This window comes from Mobula birostris, chromosome 3 (assembly GCF_030028105.1).
Source record: "Mobula birostris isolate sMobBir1 chromosome 3, sMobBir1.hap1, whole genome shotgun sequence".
NCBI classification, from domain to species: domain Eukaryota; kingdom Metazoa; phylum Chordata; class Chondrichthyes; order Myliobatiformes; family Myliobatidae; genus Mobula; species Mobula birostris.
In genome coordinates, this window is record NC_092372.1 from 157,123,503 (window position 1) to 157,143,707 (window position 20,205).

Sequence of the window (20,205 nt, forward strand, 5' to 3'; positions counted from 1 at the left end):
TTACAAAGAGAGAAGGTATTTATTCTTATAAATTCACTGAAAACATGTGATCCACCAATTTTCTACCTCAACAAATAGGATGAGTTGGTAAGGTAATTTAATGTACCTATGGGATGTTAGCAGAGCAATTGGAAAGGAGATGAATACTTCTCCAGCCTCACAATTTTGTTTTTAATTTTTAGTAAATTGTTGGCAGGTTTTAGAATTTTTCTTTTGATTTGATGTGATGCACAATGTTTTGTAGATTAGTTCAAAAATCCTACTTCTACATATTTTAGATTTAGAAAATAAGAAAGCAAAATGTGAAAATAGTTATGGGGCTGAATACTTTTTCAAGGCACTATATTGTCTAGCTTGCATTCATATTTCATTTTTTCTCTCATTGCTGTTTTTAGGTGCCTTCTGTTGGTTTTTAAAAGTTTTCCATTAATTTTGCTGTATTGTGTGACCTCTCTTTTGCTTTTATACTGTCATTGACTTCCCTTTTCAGCCATGGTTGCCTCATCTTCCCTTTAAAATATTTCTTCAGATTTGGGATGAACCGATTCTATATCTTCTAAATTACTCCCAGAAACTCTAACCATTGCTGATCTATTGTCTTCCCTGCTAGTGATGGTTGAAATGGTTCAAATAATGGCAGAGGACTACACAGACCAGGAATATTCATATGTGACCACTAGGCTGTGGTGATTTCAAACATAGAGGCCAGGTGTGACAAAATAGATTTGAATCTGTTTTGCGGTGAGCCTACTGATTTTAGCTGGGGTTATGTTCAGGACAGTCACAGGAGAAGTCAGGCAAGTTTTCTGAGAAGTGGTAATTCCTCATGCAGAGAATGTGAGGAAGGCAGACTGAATAGTCTTGATGTTTACTATGGTAGAAAAGCCTGCTGGCAATTGTTTGCTTCATTCTGAGAAGACAATTTGTATAATGAATCCTAAAGATGGTTAAAGACAACCCGATCCCAGGAGAGTGCTCCCACACACACCATATTAGCAGAGATATTTTTAGGTGCCCATCATGAATGCCTGAAAAATCATGTGATCCTAAGGTCAGAAGATATAATTCTGTGGAATTGGTCCTTTATCTTTCAGCCTCTTCATGATTATTTTACCACATACCTTTATCATTTTAAACACTGCCATCTGATTATACTGCAAAGTGCTTTAGTCCTTTGAAGAATTTGGAGGACTATGAGAAAAGAATAGGATTTACAGACATCCCACCTCTCCTGGAACTTCCGGGAGTCTCCCGCATAGTAATACTGGCTCCCTGATGCCCGCAAATTATATACATCACGGAAATCAATTTTTTTGAGAGCGAGCGAGAGAAAAGCAAGACAGAGTGTGAGAGCGACCATGAGAGAGAGTACGCGCGTGAGCGAGAGCGAAGGCAAACGAGCGCGCGAACGAGAGAGCGAGAAAGCGAGAGAGAGCGAGAAAGCGAGAGAGAGCGAGCGAGTGAGAGAGAGAGCGAGAGGGAGAGAGAGCGAGAGAGAAAGCAAGCGAGAGTGCGTGAGAACGCACGAGCGACGAGAGAGAGAGAGCGCGAGCGAGAGCGCGCTATGGCAGAGTGTTCCAAAAAAACATAAAACGTACGTTACTCCAGACTACACTAAAGTGTACCCCTGCCTAATAGGGGTCAAAATAATGACAGTGTTGCTCGCTGCACTGTTTGCAACAGTGACTTTTCTATTGCCCATGGTGGGTTAAGACTGTAAAAGACATGTTGAGGTGAGTTTAACAGGTGTCATTCATTCATTAGCATAGCTAACGTTATTTAAACTAGCTAGCCAGCTGCTAAGGAGCTACCTTATTGCAGACATCCTACTTCTCCCGGAAGTCTCCCGCAAATTGATGGTGCTACCTCCCTGACATGAGTTTTTGCAGGGTGGGATGTCTGGATTTACTCCAGTTGAATATTCTTCTTATGGTGCAAATCAAGTATGATGAGGCAAATGGCTTTCATGTTATCTGTAACCCAGTTAAACTCGGGCACCACCTTACTGTGTTCTGAGTTCCTTCTAAAACCAACATATCTTTGCTACTTGCAGAATCCAAAACTAGGATTTCTAATGCAATCTGACTGTAACTGTGTGGGGCCAAATTCTTTGCATTCCAGCCTGTGTAAAATGGAACCAAGAACTGCTCCGGAATAGACCCTTGTGCCCACCATCTCTATGTTAACGTGAAGCCACTCATCTGCCTGCACATGGACCATATCTGTCAATTCCCTGCCCTTGCAATGGCCTGCCTAAGTGCTTCTTAAACATTGCACTTCCATCTGCTTTACCACTTCTCTGGCAGGTATTCCTGGTGCCTACAACTCTGTGTAAAAAAAATGAACACATAAATCTCCTTTAAACTTTCCTGCACACAGCATAAACCTATGCCTTTAGCATTTGACAGTTATATCCTGGGAAAAACACTCTACCTACCCTGTCTCTTATAATTTTAAATACTTCTGTCAAGTCACCATCATCCACCAATACTCCAGAGTAAACAACCCAAGTCTGTCCAACCTCTCCTTGTAGCTAATACCAAGCAACATCCTGCCAAATCTCTTCTGCACCCTTTCCAAAGCCTCCACATCCTTCCTGTAATGTGGCGACTTAAACTGCACAAAATACTCCAAATACGGCTTGACAAATGATTTACACAGCTGCAACATGATTTCCTGACTTTTATATTCAACACCATGACTGCCAAAGGCACATTTGCCTATCTACTTGTGTTGCAATTTTCAGCAATTTGTTGTCTTGTACCACACTGTACATCAGAACTCCAAAGGATCCTGCCATCTACTGTATACTTTTGTTTACATTTGACCTCCCAAAATGCAAGCTTGTCCAGCGTAAACTTAATCTGCAATTCCTCTGCTAGCATTTCCAACTAGTTTAGATCCTGTTGATAATATTTTTCACTATCCACAATGCTGTCAATTTTTTGAGTATTTGCAAATGTATTCATCATGTCACTTACATTTTCATCCAAATCATTTATATGCACAACAAACAACAGAGGTCCCAGCATTGATCTTTGTTTAACACCACTGGCCACAGACATCCAGTCAAAATAACATCCCATCACCACTACCCCAATTGGTCTACTATGGCAATGCTAATTTTGAATCTAATCTAGCAAGTCATTATGTGCCTTAATACTCAGGATCTGTCTTCCATCAGAGACCTTGTTGGAAGCTTTACCGAGGTCCATGTATGCGACATAGATATTTTAAATGGATTTTTGCATCTGTATTTACTCAGGAGATAGACACAGAATCTATAGAAGTGAGGCAAAGCAGTAGTGAGGTCACAGACTGTATACAGATCACAAAAGAGGAGTTGTTTATTGTCTTGAGGCTAATAGGGTGAATTTGGGCCTGGAGCCTGGCAAGTTGTTCCCTTGGACCCTGTGGGAGGCTAGTGCAGAAATTGTAGGGGTCCTAACAGAGATATTTAAAACATACTTAACCATGGGTGGGGTGTCAGAGGAAGCTAATATTATTGCGTTGCTTAAGAAAGGCTCTAAAAATAAGCCAGGAGATTATAGGCCGATAAGCCTGACAATAGTAGTGAGTAACCTATTGGAAGGTATTCTAAGGGACGAGATATATGAGTACCCGGATAGATATGGGCTGATTTGCAATAGTCAACGTGGCTTTGTGCATGGTAAGTTAGTTCTAACCAATTTTATAGATTTTTTCAAAGAGGTTTTCAGGAAAGTTGATGAAGGCAAGGTAGCAGATTTGTCTATATGGATTTTAGCAAGACCTTTGACAAGGTCCCACATGGGAGGTTAGTCAAGAGAGTCAGTTGCTTGACATTCAAGATGAGGTAGTAAATTGGATTAGACATTGTGGGAGAAACCAGAGAGTGGTAGTAAATAGTTGCCTCTCTGACTGGAGGCCTGTGACTAGTGGAGTGTTGCAGGGATCAATGTTGGGTCTGTTGTTGTCTATCATCTATACCAGTGATCTGTATGTCAATGTGAATGGACCAGCAGGTTTGCAGATGAGATGAAAATTGGGGGCATAGGGGATAGTGAGGAAGATTACCAAAGCTGGCAGCGGGTTCTGTACCAGATGGAAGAATAAACTCAGGTGGATGAAATACACCACTGTTGTGGGCCGAATCAAAGGTGGTGATGAATCAGCATCCAGGAGGGAGATTGAAAATCTGCCTGAATGGTGCCACAACAACAACCTCTCACTCAGTGTCAACAAAACCAAAGAGCTAATTATTGACAATAGGAGGAGGAAACCGGAGGCCCATGAACCAGTCTTCATCAAGGTACTGGAGGTGGAGAGAGTCAGCAATTTTAAATTCCTTGGCATTATCATCTCAGAAGACCCATCCTGGGTCAAGCATGCAATTGCCATTACAAAGAAGGCACAGCAGCACCTCTGCCTTCTTTGAAGTTTACACAGATTTGGCATGTCATTAAAAACTTCAACAAACTTCTCTAGATGAGTGGTGGATACTATACTGACTGGTTGCGTCATGGCCTGGTGTGGAGCCCTCCCCACCATTGACCACAATCACAAGGAGCACTGTCACAGGAAAGCAGCGTCCATCTTCAAGGACCCCCAGCATCCACACGATGCTCTCTTCTCACTACTGCCATCAGGAAGAAGGTATCACACCACCTGACAGGACCCTCAGGTATCACACCACCTGGTTCAGGAACAGTTACGACCCCTCAACCGTCAGGTTCTTGAAACAGAGGGGATAATTTCACTCACCCCTTCACTGAACTGATTCCACAACCTATGGACTCACTTTTAAGGACTCTACAACTCGTTTTCTGGATATTTATTGCTTATTTATTTATTTATTTATTATCGTTATTCTATCTTTTTGGTTTCCCCAGCTTTTTGTCTTTTGCAAATTGATTGTTTGTCCATCTCTGTTGCGTGAGGTTTCTCGTTGATTCTATTGTGTTTCTTTCTATTTTCTGTGAATGCCCACAAGAAAATTAATCTCAGGTAATATATGTGACATATATGTACTCTGATAATAAATGTATTTTGAACATTGAACTTTGATGGGCAGATGGAAGTAGGTGGGGAATAACAAGTCTTAGTAACAAAAGAGAGAGGGATGGAGAAGGTGAATAATGGGACAAAGACCTTGGGTGGATGGCTTAGAGTAGGAAAGGAACATAGTGGGAGTATGTTTCTTGAAATTGGGAAAATTCATTGTTCATACCATTATGTTATAGAAAACTAATTGAATGAATTTCCATGCTTAAAAGGAAAGCCTTTTATACATTTTGAAAGAATTCATCAGATGTAAACTGTTACAAAACTGTAGTCCTAAGTTTTGACAACAACAACAAGTGTAGGCTTTGTGAATTCAAGGTAAAATTATAGCATAGAAAATCTTGGGGTCATATCACCAAATTGATGTCTCACAGCCAGATTCAGTACATGGGAACATGGCTTACAAACCTTTCAGGTGCCAGGTAACTGAAGCGTATAAAAATAGCAAATAACTAAACAGGCCAAACAAGTTCCACAATGGAGCCCCACCCTCAATAGAAATCAAACATCTTTAAACCTGTCCTACAACAGCCTATGTCAACATCATATTGATATATTGTGACTTGAAAAGAAATTGTTTTAGTTCCCTTTTGTTCTCGTAAAAATATTCATTTCTGTTTTCGTGTGTAATAGGAAAACATATCATGAAATCAAGTCAATGAGCCATTTTATTTCCCATTCATTAACTTATGGACATATGTATCCACACCCAAATTCCTATAAGCATTAATCTGTTGTACTGATACAAGGATGTATTTAAAGTACTTTAAAACCTTTGGAATACTTGTGTCTGGAATACTTGTGTACTCAGGGGGTGAGTTTCTATTAAAGATTGTTTGATGTCACTTCCAGCACACAAGCGTATAGGAGAATGGAATGATTGCTATTCCAGATTTAATAAGGTAGCTTATATAAATAAAGTATATATAAAGTGTACATAACATGACACTAGGTACAGGAGTGTGTGTACATAAGGCAACTCTGGCAAGTGTGTGGTGGGGTTGGTGAGTGGGTGGAGGTGTTGATCAGCCTTACTGCTTGGGGAAGGTAACGGTTTTTGAATCTGGTGGTCCTAGTCTGGATGTTAGGTGGTCCTGATGGGAGTGGGACAAGCAGTCCAGAAGCAGGGTTGGGTGGGATCCTTCATGACATTGCTGCCTTTTTCTGGCACCTCTCTGTATATATGCCCTTGATGGTGGGTATCTGGTTCTGGTGATGCATTGAGCGGCTTGGCTACCTGTTGTTGAGACTTCCTGTCTGCTGCAGTGCAGTTTCTATACCAGGCAGTGATGCAGCATGCTCGGGTGCTCTCTACTGCGCATCTGTAGAAAGCTGTGATTATTGATATGCATGCTGAATCTCCCAATGATCTGTGTTACTAATGGAGAAGCAGACCATTGCAGAATCTGCCTTTTAATTATTTGAACCTATGTTTCTATGGTTTGTTATGGAATACTGACTGTAGTAGTATAGTGGGCTCTACTTATAATCAAAATCTAGAATCACCGTAAAATAAAAGTTATTAAGCATGCAATTTTATGATAATTAAAGCATTGGATAGGTTTGAAAAGTGCTAAAGAAAATTTTGATAATTCTAATTGAAATCTTACTGATTGAAATTTTACTTCTATATCCACATTTTAACAATACCAATATTTTAATAATGGAAAAATGGATTGTGGTATTTACTCTTTGGGCATTAAATATAAGGAAATTTTGGCCTGGATATTGCCTGGTTTTACTTCCATTGAAATGAACAGAAGACAAATCCACAAACACGAGGAAATCTGCAGATGCTGGAAATGCAAGCAACACACACAAAATGCTGGTGAACGCAGCAGGCCAGGCAGCATCTATAGGAAGAGGTACAGTCGACGTTTCGGGCCGAGACCCTTCCACTGCCACCAACCTTATAGTTCCCTGAAGGGTCTCGGCCCGAAACGTCGACTGTACTTCTTCCTAGAGAAGACAAATACAGCAAGTTCTACTTGGGTCATCTCGTCTATCCAGCGGTTTTCGGATGTCTTCATCAATGATCATGTAGTAAAGGTTGGCAAGATGCGCTTTAGAGTCACTGATAAATTAAGTTATTTTAAATGGCTTCAATATATTAAATCCAATATATTAAGAAAATGCTGTAAAAACCCATGTACTTACTTCTGCAATTGCACTCAATCATATGGAATATTTGGCATATTGGCTTCAAAAAGGGAGAGAGACAATAAAGTTAATGATTCAGCATCAAGACTTTCATCAGAACATTTTGAAGGAAGGTTATCAACCTGAAATATTAATTCTTTCTTTCTCCACACATTCTACATCACGTCAGTATCGTTTCTTCTTTTTAGTTAGAATTGGAATCAGAATCAGATTAATGTAAAGCCTATTCAAAATAACTAGAGATGGAGCATGTTTTGGAGCCAATGATCCAAAACAACATTATTTACCATTCAGAATATTATTGGCTACTAAATGGATGCCATTGTAGAATAGAAAGGCTAGAACTAACGTTATCAGATTGGATAACAGTAGGAATTGATGTCTACATGGACATTTAAAACCCTCATATTAAATACTATCAAATAGATTCATTGTCAAAACCCAGAGCACCTGTGAATAGCAGAAGTTTGGAGATTAAATTGACAATAGAACAAAATTAAAGTATTTCACCCTGCATGGCTGATCCTAGCAGATACTTCATTGATTTAAAAGGGTGTGGATTAGTGGTAATATCTCTTGGTGAGAAAGTTTTGGGTAAACTATCATAGATATGAGTACATGTTCTCGCAATTAAGTGAATGGTCAGATGATCTACTTTGGGTACTGGTTAAGTCATCGATTTTTGACAAAGCATTTAGCAACTTTTGTTCAGGTGGGATCATTCAGAGGTGAAAATATTTTGCACTAATAACATACGGTCTACTTATTCATTTGCTAACGTACTTTACACTATGCCTGATTTTCTTTCCCATATAAAATGACATGAAACACTTAAAAGATTTGGCTGGAGTACATTCTGTGCTATTTTTACCTCTCTGTTATCTCTGTTTGTACACACACCTGAGAGGAAGAGCAAGACTCAGTTTAGTAACCCATTCAAAAGACAGTTCCAGCTGCTATCAACTCCGATGTATCAACCAAGATTGTGACCAGATTGCTCAGATGGTGCTTCAGCCATGAACACTTGTGATCCATAATCAAGACTATTACAGCTAACCCTTAACATCCTAAAGCCTTGATTGGTTCATTCTTGCTGCATACTGACAAATAATAAATGAAGTTGTACATGTGTACACTTCTTGTAGTGCACTTACAGCAGGAACATTTTCATGTGAGGTGCAAACAAAGCAAATTCTTCATCACAAAACAATTCATTTGACCAATCAACTCTTCATGTGCATAGCACCTATCCCTGCACATGTTGGGATTCTGTGAATGCAGCCAATCAATTAATACTCTCAGAGTAGGTTAAAATGTCGGCACACCAGTGTGGGTCAAAGGGCCTGTAGTGGCCCAAAAGTGTCCTCTACCAAGCTGTTGTACAAAGAATGTGCCTGCAGCCATGAAAGAAAATGCATGGATCAAGAACCGAGTGTCACTGATTGGGACGCAGGAAGGCCTGCCTCAATATATTGGTGGGGATCTGCTTGTTTTCTTTTTATTGTTACCAAAGCTGACCAGCTTCAGGCACTGAATGAGTGCTCAGTGCCCACCCATTGGCTCATAAGGCAGAAAGTCTGATATGTGTGGTGTCAAACTGGTTAACTGTCCACACGAAAGGTTATTGAGTGAGAGACAGAACTTTGATTGCTGTACACCTATGCAAATCACTCTTCTTTCTGAATATTGCTGTTTTTGTAGCTCAAAGCCTGTGAGAATTGCCTCAGACAGTGGTTGTGGGCATTGACTTATAGACGTTTTTCACTTGTTTCAGTAACTCTGGAAGCATCTTTTCAAGTCATGCCTTGTCTTGTTGATTTTCATGTTGCTCTTTTGTCACAGACAAAAAGGTGCTTACATATGGCCCATATTCTTTCAAGTAACTTCTTTCCTTTGAAAGTTACATTGTGTACATACAGTACGTATCTCTTAGTCTGATCCATCATTTTAGTGCTGCTGATTGTCACCTGATTTGCCTTTTATGTGTTTAATAGATTTATACAGCGAAACAAAGAGCACCACAAAGACCTTAAAACCCAGATGTGATATAAACATCATCCTCAGACAAAATGCCTATGGTTGTAATTTTTTTTTCAAAATAACATAAACAGTATTTTACTCTGAATCATGTCAAAATGAGTTGAGCCACTTGGCAAATGATTGCCAGCATAAAGGAATCAGAATCAGGTTTACTATCACTGACATATGTAGTGATTTTTTTTGCTTTGTAGAAGCAGTGAGACTTAACATTTACTGTGAATTATGGAATTAAATAAAAAGTGAAAAAGAGGAATGTGTTCATGCGTTAATGAATGTTCAGCGATCTGATGGCAGAGGGGAAGAAGCTGTGGGTCTTCAGGCTACTGTACTGACTCATTGATGGTAGTAACGAGAAGAGGGCATGTCTTGGATGGTGAGGCTCCTTGATGGCGAATGTCACTTTCTTGAGGCATCATCTCTTAAGATGTCCTCAGTGGAGGAGCAAGTGATACCCATGACAGAACTGGCTGAGCCTTCAATCCTGTGCTTTGGAACCTCCACACCAGGCAGTGGTGCAACCAGTCAGAATCCACTCCATCGTGCATCTGGAGAAGTTTTCTAGACCCTTTGGTGACATACAAAGTCATGCTCAAACTCCTAATGAAGTTTGTGATCACATCAACTTGTTGGGCCCAGGATAGTTCATCTGAGAAGTTGAAGCCCAGGAACATTAAGGTGCACACTTTTTCGACCACTGGCCACTCAGTGAGGCTGTGCACATTCTTCTGACCTCCTCTTCCTGTAGTCCACAACCAATTCCTTGTTGAGTACAAGGGTGTTGTTGTGACACTATACAACCTGTCAATCTATCTCATTCCTATATACCACATTGCCATCTGAGACTCTGCCAACAACAGAGGTGTCATCAGCAAATATATAAATGGCCTCTGAGCTGTGCCCAGCCACGCAATTGTGAATGTAGAAAGAGATGAGCAATGGAAGCATGCATCCAAGCTGTAATTGATAAACAACATCCTGATGTATGTTTTACTGTTAGTTAGATGCACCAAAGCCAAGTAAAGGCCCAGTCAGATTGCATCCACTGTAGACCTGTTCTTACTGTAGGTGAATTGCACAGATCCAGGTCCTCACTCAGGCAGGAGTTAATTATAGCCATGATCAATCTCTAAAGTACTTCATCACAGTAGATATGAGGTTACCAGGTGATAGTCATTGAGGCACCTCACCCTGCGATGACACGTAAAGTTTGTGACATCACAGAGTTAATTACCTAATGAGTCTTGAATATCATAATGTTTATTATACAATAGACACAATTAACATTGAGATTACTATGGAACAGATTTTGATAGAAGGAAAAAACTGGAAAAATATAATGGAAGTGTATTGCCTATAGAGTTGTGATAGTTATTGAAACACAAAACACTTAAAATACAATGGGCCTGCATTTCCATGTGAATTCTCCAAAATTTTTACTGTAACTTCATTTGTGGGGGGAGGAACATAGATTTCAGTAGATAATTTGACAAACCACTGGAAATTAATAACATCAATGTTCATATTTTTAAATACATTCTAAAAATAGTGATAAAATTCTCAGACTCATGGATTATTTCAGTCATGTCTCCTGCTACAAAGTTGCATGCTGTTCTATCAAAAATTTAACAGGTTTATCACACTGATAATAAACTAATAACTATCATATACAAAATAGGACATAGAACAATACAAGCCTTTCAACCCCAATGTTGTGCTGATATTTTATCCTACTCCAAGATCAATCTAATCTTTCCCTCCCTCATACCCCTCCATACTGCTGTCATCTAAGAGTCTGTTAAATCTTACAACCGTGTCTGCCTCTGTCACCACCCTTGGCAGTATTTCCTATGCACTTACCACTCTGTGTTAAAAACTACTTCTGAAATTGCCCCTATTCTTCTCTTCAATCACCTTAAAATTATGCCCTCTTGTATTAGCCATTGCCGCCCTGAAAAAAGTCCCTGGCTCTACCTATACCTCTTATCATTATGTACAAATCTATCAAGTCAACTCACATCTTCCTTCGCTCCAGCGAGAAAGGCCCTAGCTCACTCAGCCCTTTGCTCAAATTATATTTTCAAATATAAGAACATTTCTTAACAATTTCCCCTCTTGTTGAGTTTCTCTGGTCTTATCTCCTTCTTGGATGTCCTACAGTATGAAGATAAATGTAAGTTACAAAATGCAGCTGCCATACTGTCATACAATATTCTAAAACACATTTAAAAGTTCCTATTGACAGTGTAGTGCTTAACAGACAGTCTTCATTCATACTCATTTAAAAACAGATGCACTGAATTACAGGCCTAAAGCCTGTGTTCCAAACAGAAAGCATTTCTCAAGAAGGTACATTTATTATTATGAAAATAGCTGAGTGTGCAATTCATGAATACAATTTCCTGATCAATGAGGCATTTTCAACTCCACTGAATACTACTTTATAAAACAAAAATTCTCACTAGAATAGTTAGTGTGGCTAACATAGAAACATAGATCTTTAGGCCTTCTTCACAATTCAAAATGATCGTAGTTGATTTTCTACTTTAGTAGCCTGTGCCCACTGTAATGTATTGTATGAGTATTCGTAGCATCAGAGTGCGTATGACGTCAAGACGTGGAAAAGGGTTTTAAAAAAATGGAAGTCTGGTGAATAAAGGTTGGTTGTTCAATCTACACCGGTGTCCGAGTCACATAAATATTACACCCACTTTCTTCCCACATCACTTGGGTTCCTTTATCATTTGCTTTAATTGCCTGCTGTGGTAGAAATTCACACAGGTTCACCAACAACTTCTTCTGATAAATAGCATTCCGCTGGCTCTAAATTCTGCAGCTGTCTGGAATAATATCATTGTATCTAGTCTGTCTAGTACTTGTGCATTTTTCTGTTTAGATTTCTGGATTAGAGTTTTAGTTAGGAATATAAAGTACATAAGCACTACATTATTATGATGATATTAGCTTTAGCTGTTTTCCTAAATAGAAGTAAAAGAAAACTCATTTGAGAATCTGGTTAGTTATCCAAGGAAGTCAAAGTAGGAATTTCAGTAGATGCTTATTTGCCAATTACAAGGCCTATGACTCGCACAGTGGCCGACTTTAAATGTGTTTTCTTTCTATTGCTCATACGCTATATGGAAGTGAACGTAGCTGATAAGGTGTTGCTGTAATTGAGTTGTCTCACAAAATGCCCAATACAGTGAAGGTGGAAAACATTTTGTGGATTGTCCAAGAAAAATCAAAGGGAGTTTTGCGTAATAAGTACAAGACAGAGGATAACAATCCAAAACTGTAAGGATATGTTTGTGGTGGTTATATTGGAAAAAATAAAAATATTTGATTTTATTGGCAATTGTTCTTTGAGACTGTATGTCGGTGTGAGGCCACAGGAAGAATATCAGACACACTTTGTTCCAAATCAGGAAAAATAATTTTTAACTACTTATACATCATTGGTGTGGCCACCCATTTGCAAACCTTTGTGCAGCTTTGGCGACTCGAAAAGGATGTAGCCAGATTGATAGGGATACAAAATATATGACACAGATCATTGTGGAAGGATTATTACTGGCATTAATCCAAAGAATCAGAATTTTTTTTATACGTGTGTAAAGACAAATCAGGGGCAAACTGAGTGTAGATTTCAAATTGATGAATAAAATAAATATAACACAGGTACTTTTATATTGTGATTTTAATTACAGCATAGATTAAATATCATGTGTTGATGGCCATTGTGGAAATATTCATTCTCAAAGTCATTGACAAGTCGGATGATGTTCCATCAGAATCTGTTAATACTAATTCACTGAACTTCATATAAATTATTGTCAGGCAGTGACTCTGAACTTATAAAAATGTTAAATATTTATTAAACTCGTGCAGAATGGTATTCAAGTCAGGCATATTTTTGAAATTTCATTGATGGAGGAAATTTATCTTGGATAAATTAGCTTCTTTAAGAAAATGTGGTCAAAGGCAGTAAAATTGTGGCTGTACATTTTATTATTTTGGAGTGAATTGATAGTAGCCTTACTTTATTCAATAGTTCGTCATGATTTAAGTTCTTAAAATGGGTATTATTGTTTCCTGCTTAAAAACAAAAGATTTTTTCAGAATTATAATGAAGTAGTATTTCCCTTGGGTTTTGACATAGAAATTCTATTTCTGTTTTAATAATGTAGCCAATATTCCTTTTTATCATATTAAAAAAACTTGGTTATTTTTCTATTGTCTCCAAGGGTAGGCAGCAGATGATCTATCAGGTGAAAAACTAGTAAGGTTTTATAATTCCTTCCCCCAATGAGATTTAACATCTTAACACTGTGTGATATGGAAATCTGTGCAAATGAATCTGATTGTTAAGTAATTCCCCTCACTGATGTGTGCGAAAATAATTTAAAAAATTTTTGCAAAAGTAAGATTCCCAAGTTGAAGCTGAGTGATGTTTAATACTGAACCTTTTTTTAACAACCTTTGCAATTGTATTTTGAATACTGTATTACTTTGAGCAAAAATATTCAAATCTTTTTATTGTAATTAGTGCAGATTAAAGTTTAGGTAATGTCTTTGATATGCCGTGTCCTATCAAGTACCAAATTGAACATAGTTCAATTGAATTTTAATTAATTTGTTAAACCTGTATCACTTTTGTTTCCCTGCTTATTATATTTTCTCTATTTTTTTGCCTAATATGGGATGCTTCAAGATGTAATGGATATTTGATTTTAAAAATAAAAATAGGATCAACAAAAGGGAACTCAGTAATAAAATATTCAGGAAGAAAATGACACATTCAGCTTGACACAGTTTATGCTGCAGTATATACTATTTTTTTGGCAATAGTAAGTAAAAATTGAAGTTTTACGTATCGGTTAAGCAACGTCGTTGGCTTCAGCACACTCTGAATATCGTTTTTTCCAAAAAAAAATTATGGGAACCTTTAAGGAATTTATCTAGGAAACCTATTAACTGAGAAAAGCTTTTGTAAAATGTCTTATGCCATTACCTAAAAATTGGTTTTCATTACATCATATTTTGTGCACAATGTTAATCAAAAATAAAGCACAATTAAATGTTGGGAACAATATGTGAGTTTTCTGTTGTTTGTGATCTTCAGTCTGGATGTTCTGTGTATCGGATGCACTGATACACAGGTGAACCAGGCATTCAGAGTCCTGTGGCATACAATGAACACCTGAACTTAAGTTCATCAGTTCCATAACTCTAGTTTGCATCATCATTGTCTGTATGTACCATAGACTACCTATCCAGAAATGTTAAAGCCGCTCTGCAACTTCCATTAATTTGATTTAAATAAAAACTCACAGAACAGACCCCTGACTTCAAGAGCTACCAACCTGAACTTCCTTCCTTTCCCATCTCCATAACAACTGACCAATTCTCATTTCCAAATTATTATCTCCAATTGTACATCCACAATTAGCAAGCCCTCCCCAATATTGTCACCCTAATAACCAGTGCTACTCAACTTCACCATTCAACTACCTATCCTATCCCACAACTCCAACCTCAATCCTGAACATGACTACTCTTCTGATTACCAGTTTTGTATCATAAATTCTTTCCAGCAACGTGCGGTTCTACCCTCTTTACCCCCACCCCACCCCCTACACACCCAACAATTGAATTTCCAATCTTCCAATCTCTTGTCTCAACCTCAGGCGTACTCCTCTAGATTCAACCATTTCAGATTGACCTAATCTCTTTTGCATGTCCTGCAATGCTCATGCTTCTTAAAGGCCTTCAGTGTTCAAGGTCTAACCATTTGATAAAGTACCATTGGTTTTGTATGCTGCTGAATTCCCCAGTAACACAACTGCATAACTCACCTTTCCAGGATCAATTTTAAGGTATCAGTATTTAGGTGATTATTGAAATGCAATTTTGTTTCTTAAAAATATAAATATCAATAGTGATTTGTGTATGTATGAATTAGAGAAAGGTAGAAAATGGAAGAACTTACAAAGAGCTCTTGAAATAAGCCACAACGCTGCTATCTTAATCATTTTTGTATTTCTGCAAGCAGGCTGTAGTTCTGTACTACGTTGGATAAGATTCTGAACACTTAAATGAGATCAGTATTATCTCAATATGAATACCATGCAGAAATCTAATTTTTTTGATTGCTGTTATGTGACATGCCAAGTCTGACAATGTTTTTTTTCTGAGCAGTACTATTTACAGAATTAATGTTGTTTTAATGAGTATACATTGGTTACTGAAGCGTTACCAATGGCAGTGCAGGTGTCAGCTGTTAAATGTCAGTGGTGAGCAGAAAAGGTACAAGCTTGTGTTATTTATGACAGAATGATTAAGGCCACAAAAACTGATAAACTCAGTCTGCCTGAGAGAAGAAGCTCTTTGCTGTGTGGCTTCTGCTCACATACTGTGCTTACTGATCTAATCTGCAGCAAGAGGAAGTTGCTTTTATCAGAGAAAAACATATCTTCTGTTCAAATCAACCTCATCTCTCTGGAGAGCTGAATTATCTTGCAGAATCTAACGGTGACTGCAACAGAGCTCAGGCATGCAATGAACAGGGAGTGGAATCTTTAAGTGCACAATAAAGAGCTCGTGGCAGCAGGTTGCTAACCTCAGTTTTTTTAGCTTTAAACTCTGATATGTTAACAACAGGAAAATGTTATAGTCTTCAGTATTTATTCGGTCTGATGCAGGGATGAACAATGTATTATCACAAGGTTTGATTCTACAATTTCGCAGTATTTTTATGGATCTATTTGGGTGGGCTGTATCTGGCCTATATTGTAGAGTCAACATCAGATGCATTTAACTTCTGTAATAACACAGTAGTGTATTCGGAGGTAAAAGAGATGATTATACACTACCTTGAAAATAAAATATAATATTCTATCTCTAAGCTTAAATGGTTTCCAAAAAAAGTTGTTTGTAATTGACAACTTTTACTTTTTGTTGGTTATAAATTAAATTCACAATAATGCATGCGTTGTGTATTTATGTTAAATAACAGCAGTTTTAAATTATTTCAGCATCAAATTCAGATTTTGAGAGAAGTCACCGATCTGGAAATAATATGATTTTCACCTGTCTAGTCAGTTCTCAAAACAGTTTTTTATAAAAACGTAATTTCACTGAAAAAGCAAGCAGAACATCTTAGTATAAACATGCTGAGCTTTTTTGTGTCGCTTTTCACATGGAATTACTTCAAATATAGCTCTGCATAAATGCTTGTGATAATGTATATTAGCTTAAAAATTGGATTGCACAATTTTGGATTCTGCAAAATATGATTGCATTTAGAATTGAAGCATGAAAAATCACAAATTTACCCGAAGTGCAATGTGAAACTTCATTACGACCCGAAACAAGACCTAAAATGGAACCCGTGCCACCCAACTCAACACTAATCTTGACACTCAGCCGTACAGCAGTCAGCTTCAGTTTTCAAAGCAACACCCACATCACTGACACACAGTAGCAGCAACATTTTAGCTGCCATGGTGAAGACAAAAAGAAGCTGCAGGGAAGAGGGAAGGAACTCTGAAGTTCATTCACAAGGCCTTGCGTGACTTGATCAGCAAGTTGTAAAGTAGGATACAGGTCCTCTGACTACTGGAGCTGGAAGACTCACTAGGCTTACCAGAGGAAGCGCCTTGAAACATTTGGCTGGAGGTGTTTGTTGATATGCCAGTATCTGTAGCGAGACACCCCACACATTTGAGCAATGTAGAAAGAAAATTGCCTTTTCATAAAATATATTAAGGTGGTCTGTATGTCACTGTTTATACCTGAAGAGTGGAGTTCATTACGAGAAAGTGTATTTATGTAACTGGAGCTACGTTACATTCATGTGCAATAATCAGTGCAGTTAGACCTGCAGATCAAGATGTGTAGGATTTTTATCTGTCAGCTCGCTCGCCTTCCCCACCCTACACCTCTTTGACTGTATCTAATTATTGGCGGATTTTGTTCATGATAATATTTGGAATATGGAGGGGTTATTTAATTGGATTTGGGAACTATAATTTCACAAATACCACACAAGGAGTATTTCTCTTTCAGCGAGTCCATTAAACGCATTCTGATAATTCTTCTGTACTCCAGTCAGCTGAGAAATGAGATGTGAATGCTGTGTCGGGATCCTCCTCCAATTCCTCTGTGTCTCGCTGTGCAGGCTCTACCTCGTGGTCTCAGACTCCCGAGCTCTTCCTCTGGCATTAGATAGGTCAAAGTTCACAAGTTCTAAGTTCAAAGTATATTTATTATCAAGGTACATATATGTCACCATGTACAACTCTGTGATTCATTTTCTGGCAGGTATATTCAATAAATCCAATAACCATATTAGAATCAATGAAAGACCTTACCAGCAGGGGATAACAAGTGTGCAAATACAAAATGAAAGAAAGAGAGAAAGTAAGTAAGTAAATAAATAAGAAACAAGCACAGATCTTGAGAACATGAAATGAAGAGTCCTTGAAAGTGAATCCATAGATTGTGGGAACAGTTCAGTGATGGGGCAAGTGAAGTTATCCCCTCTAGTTCAAGAGCCTGGCAGTTGAGGGGTATAACTGTTCCTGACCGTGGTATGAGTCCTGAGGCTCCTGTACTACTTTCTTGATGGCAGTATCGAAAAGAGAGCATGACTTGAGTAGTGGGGTCCCTGATGATGGATACTGCTTTCATGCGACAACACTCCATGTAGCTGTGCTTTACCCATCGGTGATGGACTAGGCTGTATCCACCACTGTTTGTAGGGTTTTCTGTTCAAGGGCATTGGTGTTTTCATACTAGGTCAATATACTCTCCAATACACATCTATAGAAGTTTGTCAAATTTTTAGATGTCATACCGAAACTTCACAAACTTCTAAGGAAATAGAGCTGCTACTGTGCTTCCTTTGTAATTACACTTATGTACTTAGCCCAGGACATGTCCTCGGAAATGATAACATTGAGGAATTTAAAGTTGCTGACCCTCTCCACCTTTGATCCCCTGATGAGGACTGGCCCATGGAGCTCTGGTTTCCTCCTCCTGAAGTAAGTAATCAGCTCCTTGGTTTTGCTGACATTGAGTGAGAGGTTGTTGTTATGGCACCACTCAGCCAGATTTTTAATCTCCTTCCAATATGTTGATTCAACACCACCTTTAATGCAGACTACGACAGTGGTGTCATCAGCAAACTTGAATATGGTATTGGAGCTGTGTTTAGCCACACAGTCGTAAGTGTAAATAGAGTAGAGCAGGGGTTTAAGAACATGGGTTCCTCCGTGTTTCCACGTTCAAAGTGAGCATAGGAGAGGTTGAGCTCATCAGGAAGTGACCTGTTTCACTTGATTTCATTTCTTAAGAGGTGTTAGCTTCCAATTCCTCCCACAGCTATTGAGCACCCTTCATTTATTCAAGCTTACTCTGGAAGTGCCACTTCACCCAGGAGGTGGCTTTCTGGAGATCATGTGTGGACTTCTTGGTCACCAGACTTGAGTGCCCTCAGCAGACTGTGGATGTCATGGTTCATCCAGGACTTCTGGTTAGGGAAGACTCGGAATGACACTTGTCTACAACTGTCCAGGTAAAATATGGTGCTCCGAGATGGATATATCCTTGCTTCCCACCGTGACAAACCCTGTCCAAAAATGTCTCTAGTGTCACTACTGACAGACACCAAAAACCATTATCTGTGCAGTTGAGCCCTAGGGAGCATGTTCCCTGTTAGTCTTTCTACACTCTGTTGACTTAGGAAGGCATCAGAATGTCTGAACAGCCTGCAGTCATTTATGATGCTGCATACTCTGATCTCCCAATCTCAGAGGACTGTTTCTTTAAAAGCAACAAATTGATAAAGTACACTTCCTCATTCTTCTGATAGTTTTCCACACTGGTTGAAGTGTGGAGTTTTGGACTTCATTTTTATGTTGCTGTGTTGGGAACATGTGGCATATGACTCATAACATTATTCGGAACATGTCTGGAAATGATCCAGATTTATGCTTAGCTGTCTTTCAACTGGAAATGATGGATTTACTCTGACTAAAATTTAAATATTTGTGATTAGTTCCAAGAACTGGGTACTGCGCAGCTGAATTACTCTGGTGTTCAATTGTGTACAATATGGATTTTGCTTGTTGGCACATCTTGGCCCACCCAGAAGTAAATTTGTACAGTGCCATCTTCAAACTATGTAAGCATTTTTTAAATGATCCCAAAGTCACTGTATGAACTATCCAAACAAAAAGATATTTCCAGATATTTGTCATTCTTGATGTGAACTAAGCTACATTAGTTCTAACTTAGTTCAACATTACTCTTATGATTTATTTTGAAGACTTGTCCTTGCATTGTTTGCTACTTTTATTTCTTTTTCTTCATTTCCTTTGATTAACTTTGTGTAAAATATACTTCTACTTTTTACACTGGCTACAACAGCAATCCGAATGAATATTTTTCCCAAAACTTTGAATTCTGGACCTGTCTTTAAAAAAGAATGCAAAGAAGCAACTGTTCATTCACACTGTCAGTAATATATTATTTCCAACACAATTGTGAAATTTTTGAGCATTCCACAGGATGTAAGTCGATTTCTTAAACTTTGGAAGTTTCGCAGGATGTAATACAAATTGCTTAATATGTAAAATGACTATGAATTCTGACAACTTTATTGAAGACAAATTCCAGAGTACAGTTCCAATTAGGACAGATTTAATACTTCGATTATTTTAGTTTAAAAACACACTGAGAAGTTGTGGCTGCAAAATTCATCCACTGTAGTTGCCTTTGTTTGGACTCATATCAACATGGTCAGAGCAGCAAATAATCCCTACAAACAGTTGTTGGTATCTTTGTGCTAGTCCCAATATTGTTGAGAGGACTAACAAAGTTCAAAGTAAAATTTATTATTGAGTACATACGTGTCTCTACATACAAACCCCGAGATTCTTTTTTTCTGCCAGCATACTCAGC

General features: G+C 38.3%; 1 protein-coding gene across 5 annotated transcripts in view; it reads left to right on the plus strand.

The window, feature by feature from the left end:
- ikzf1 (IKAROS family zinc finger 1 (Ikaros)) overlaps positions 1-20,205 on the plus strand; it is an 82,076-nt gene that overhangs the window by 20,721 nt on the left and 41,150 nt on the right. The window lies entirely within an intron of this gene.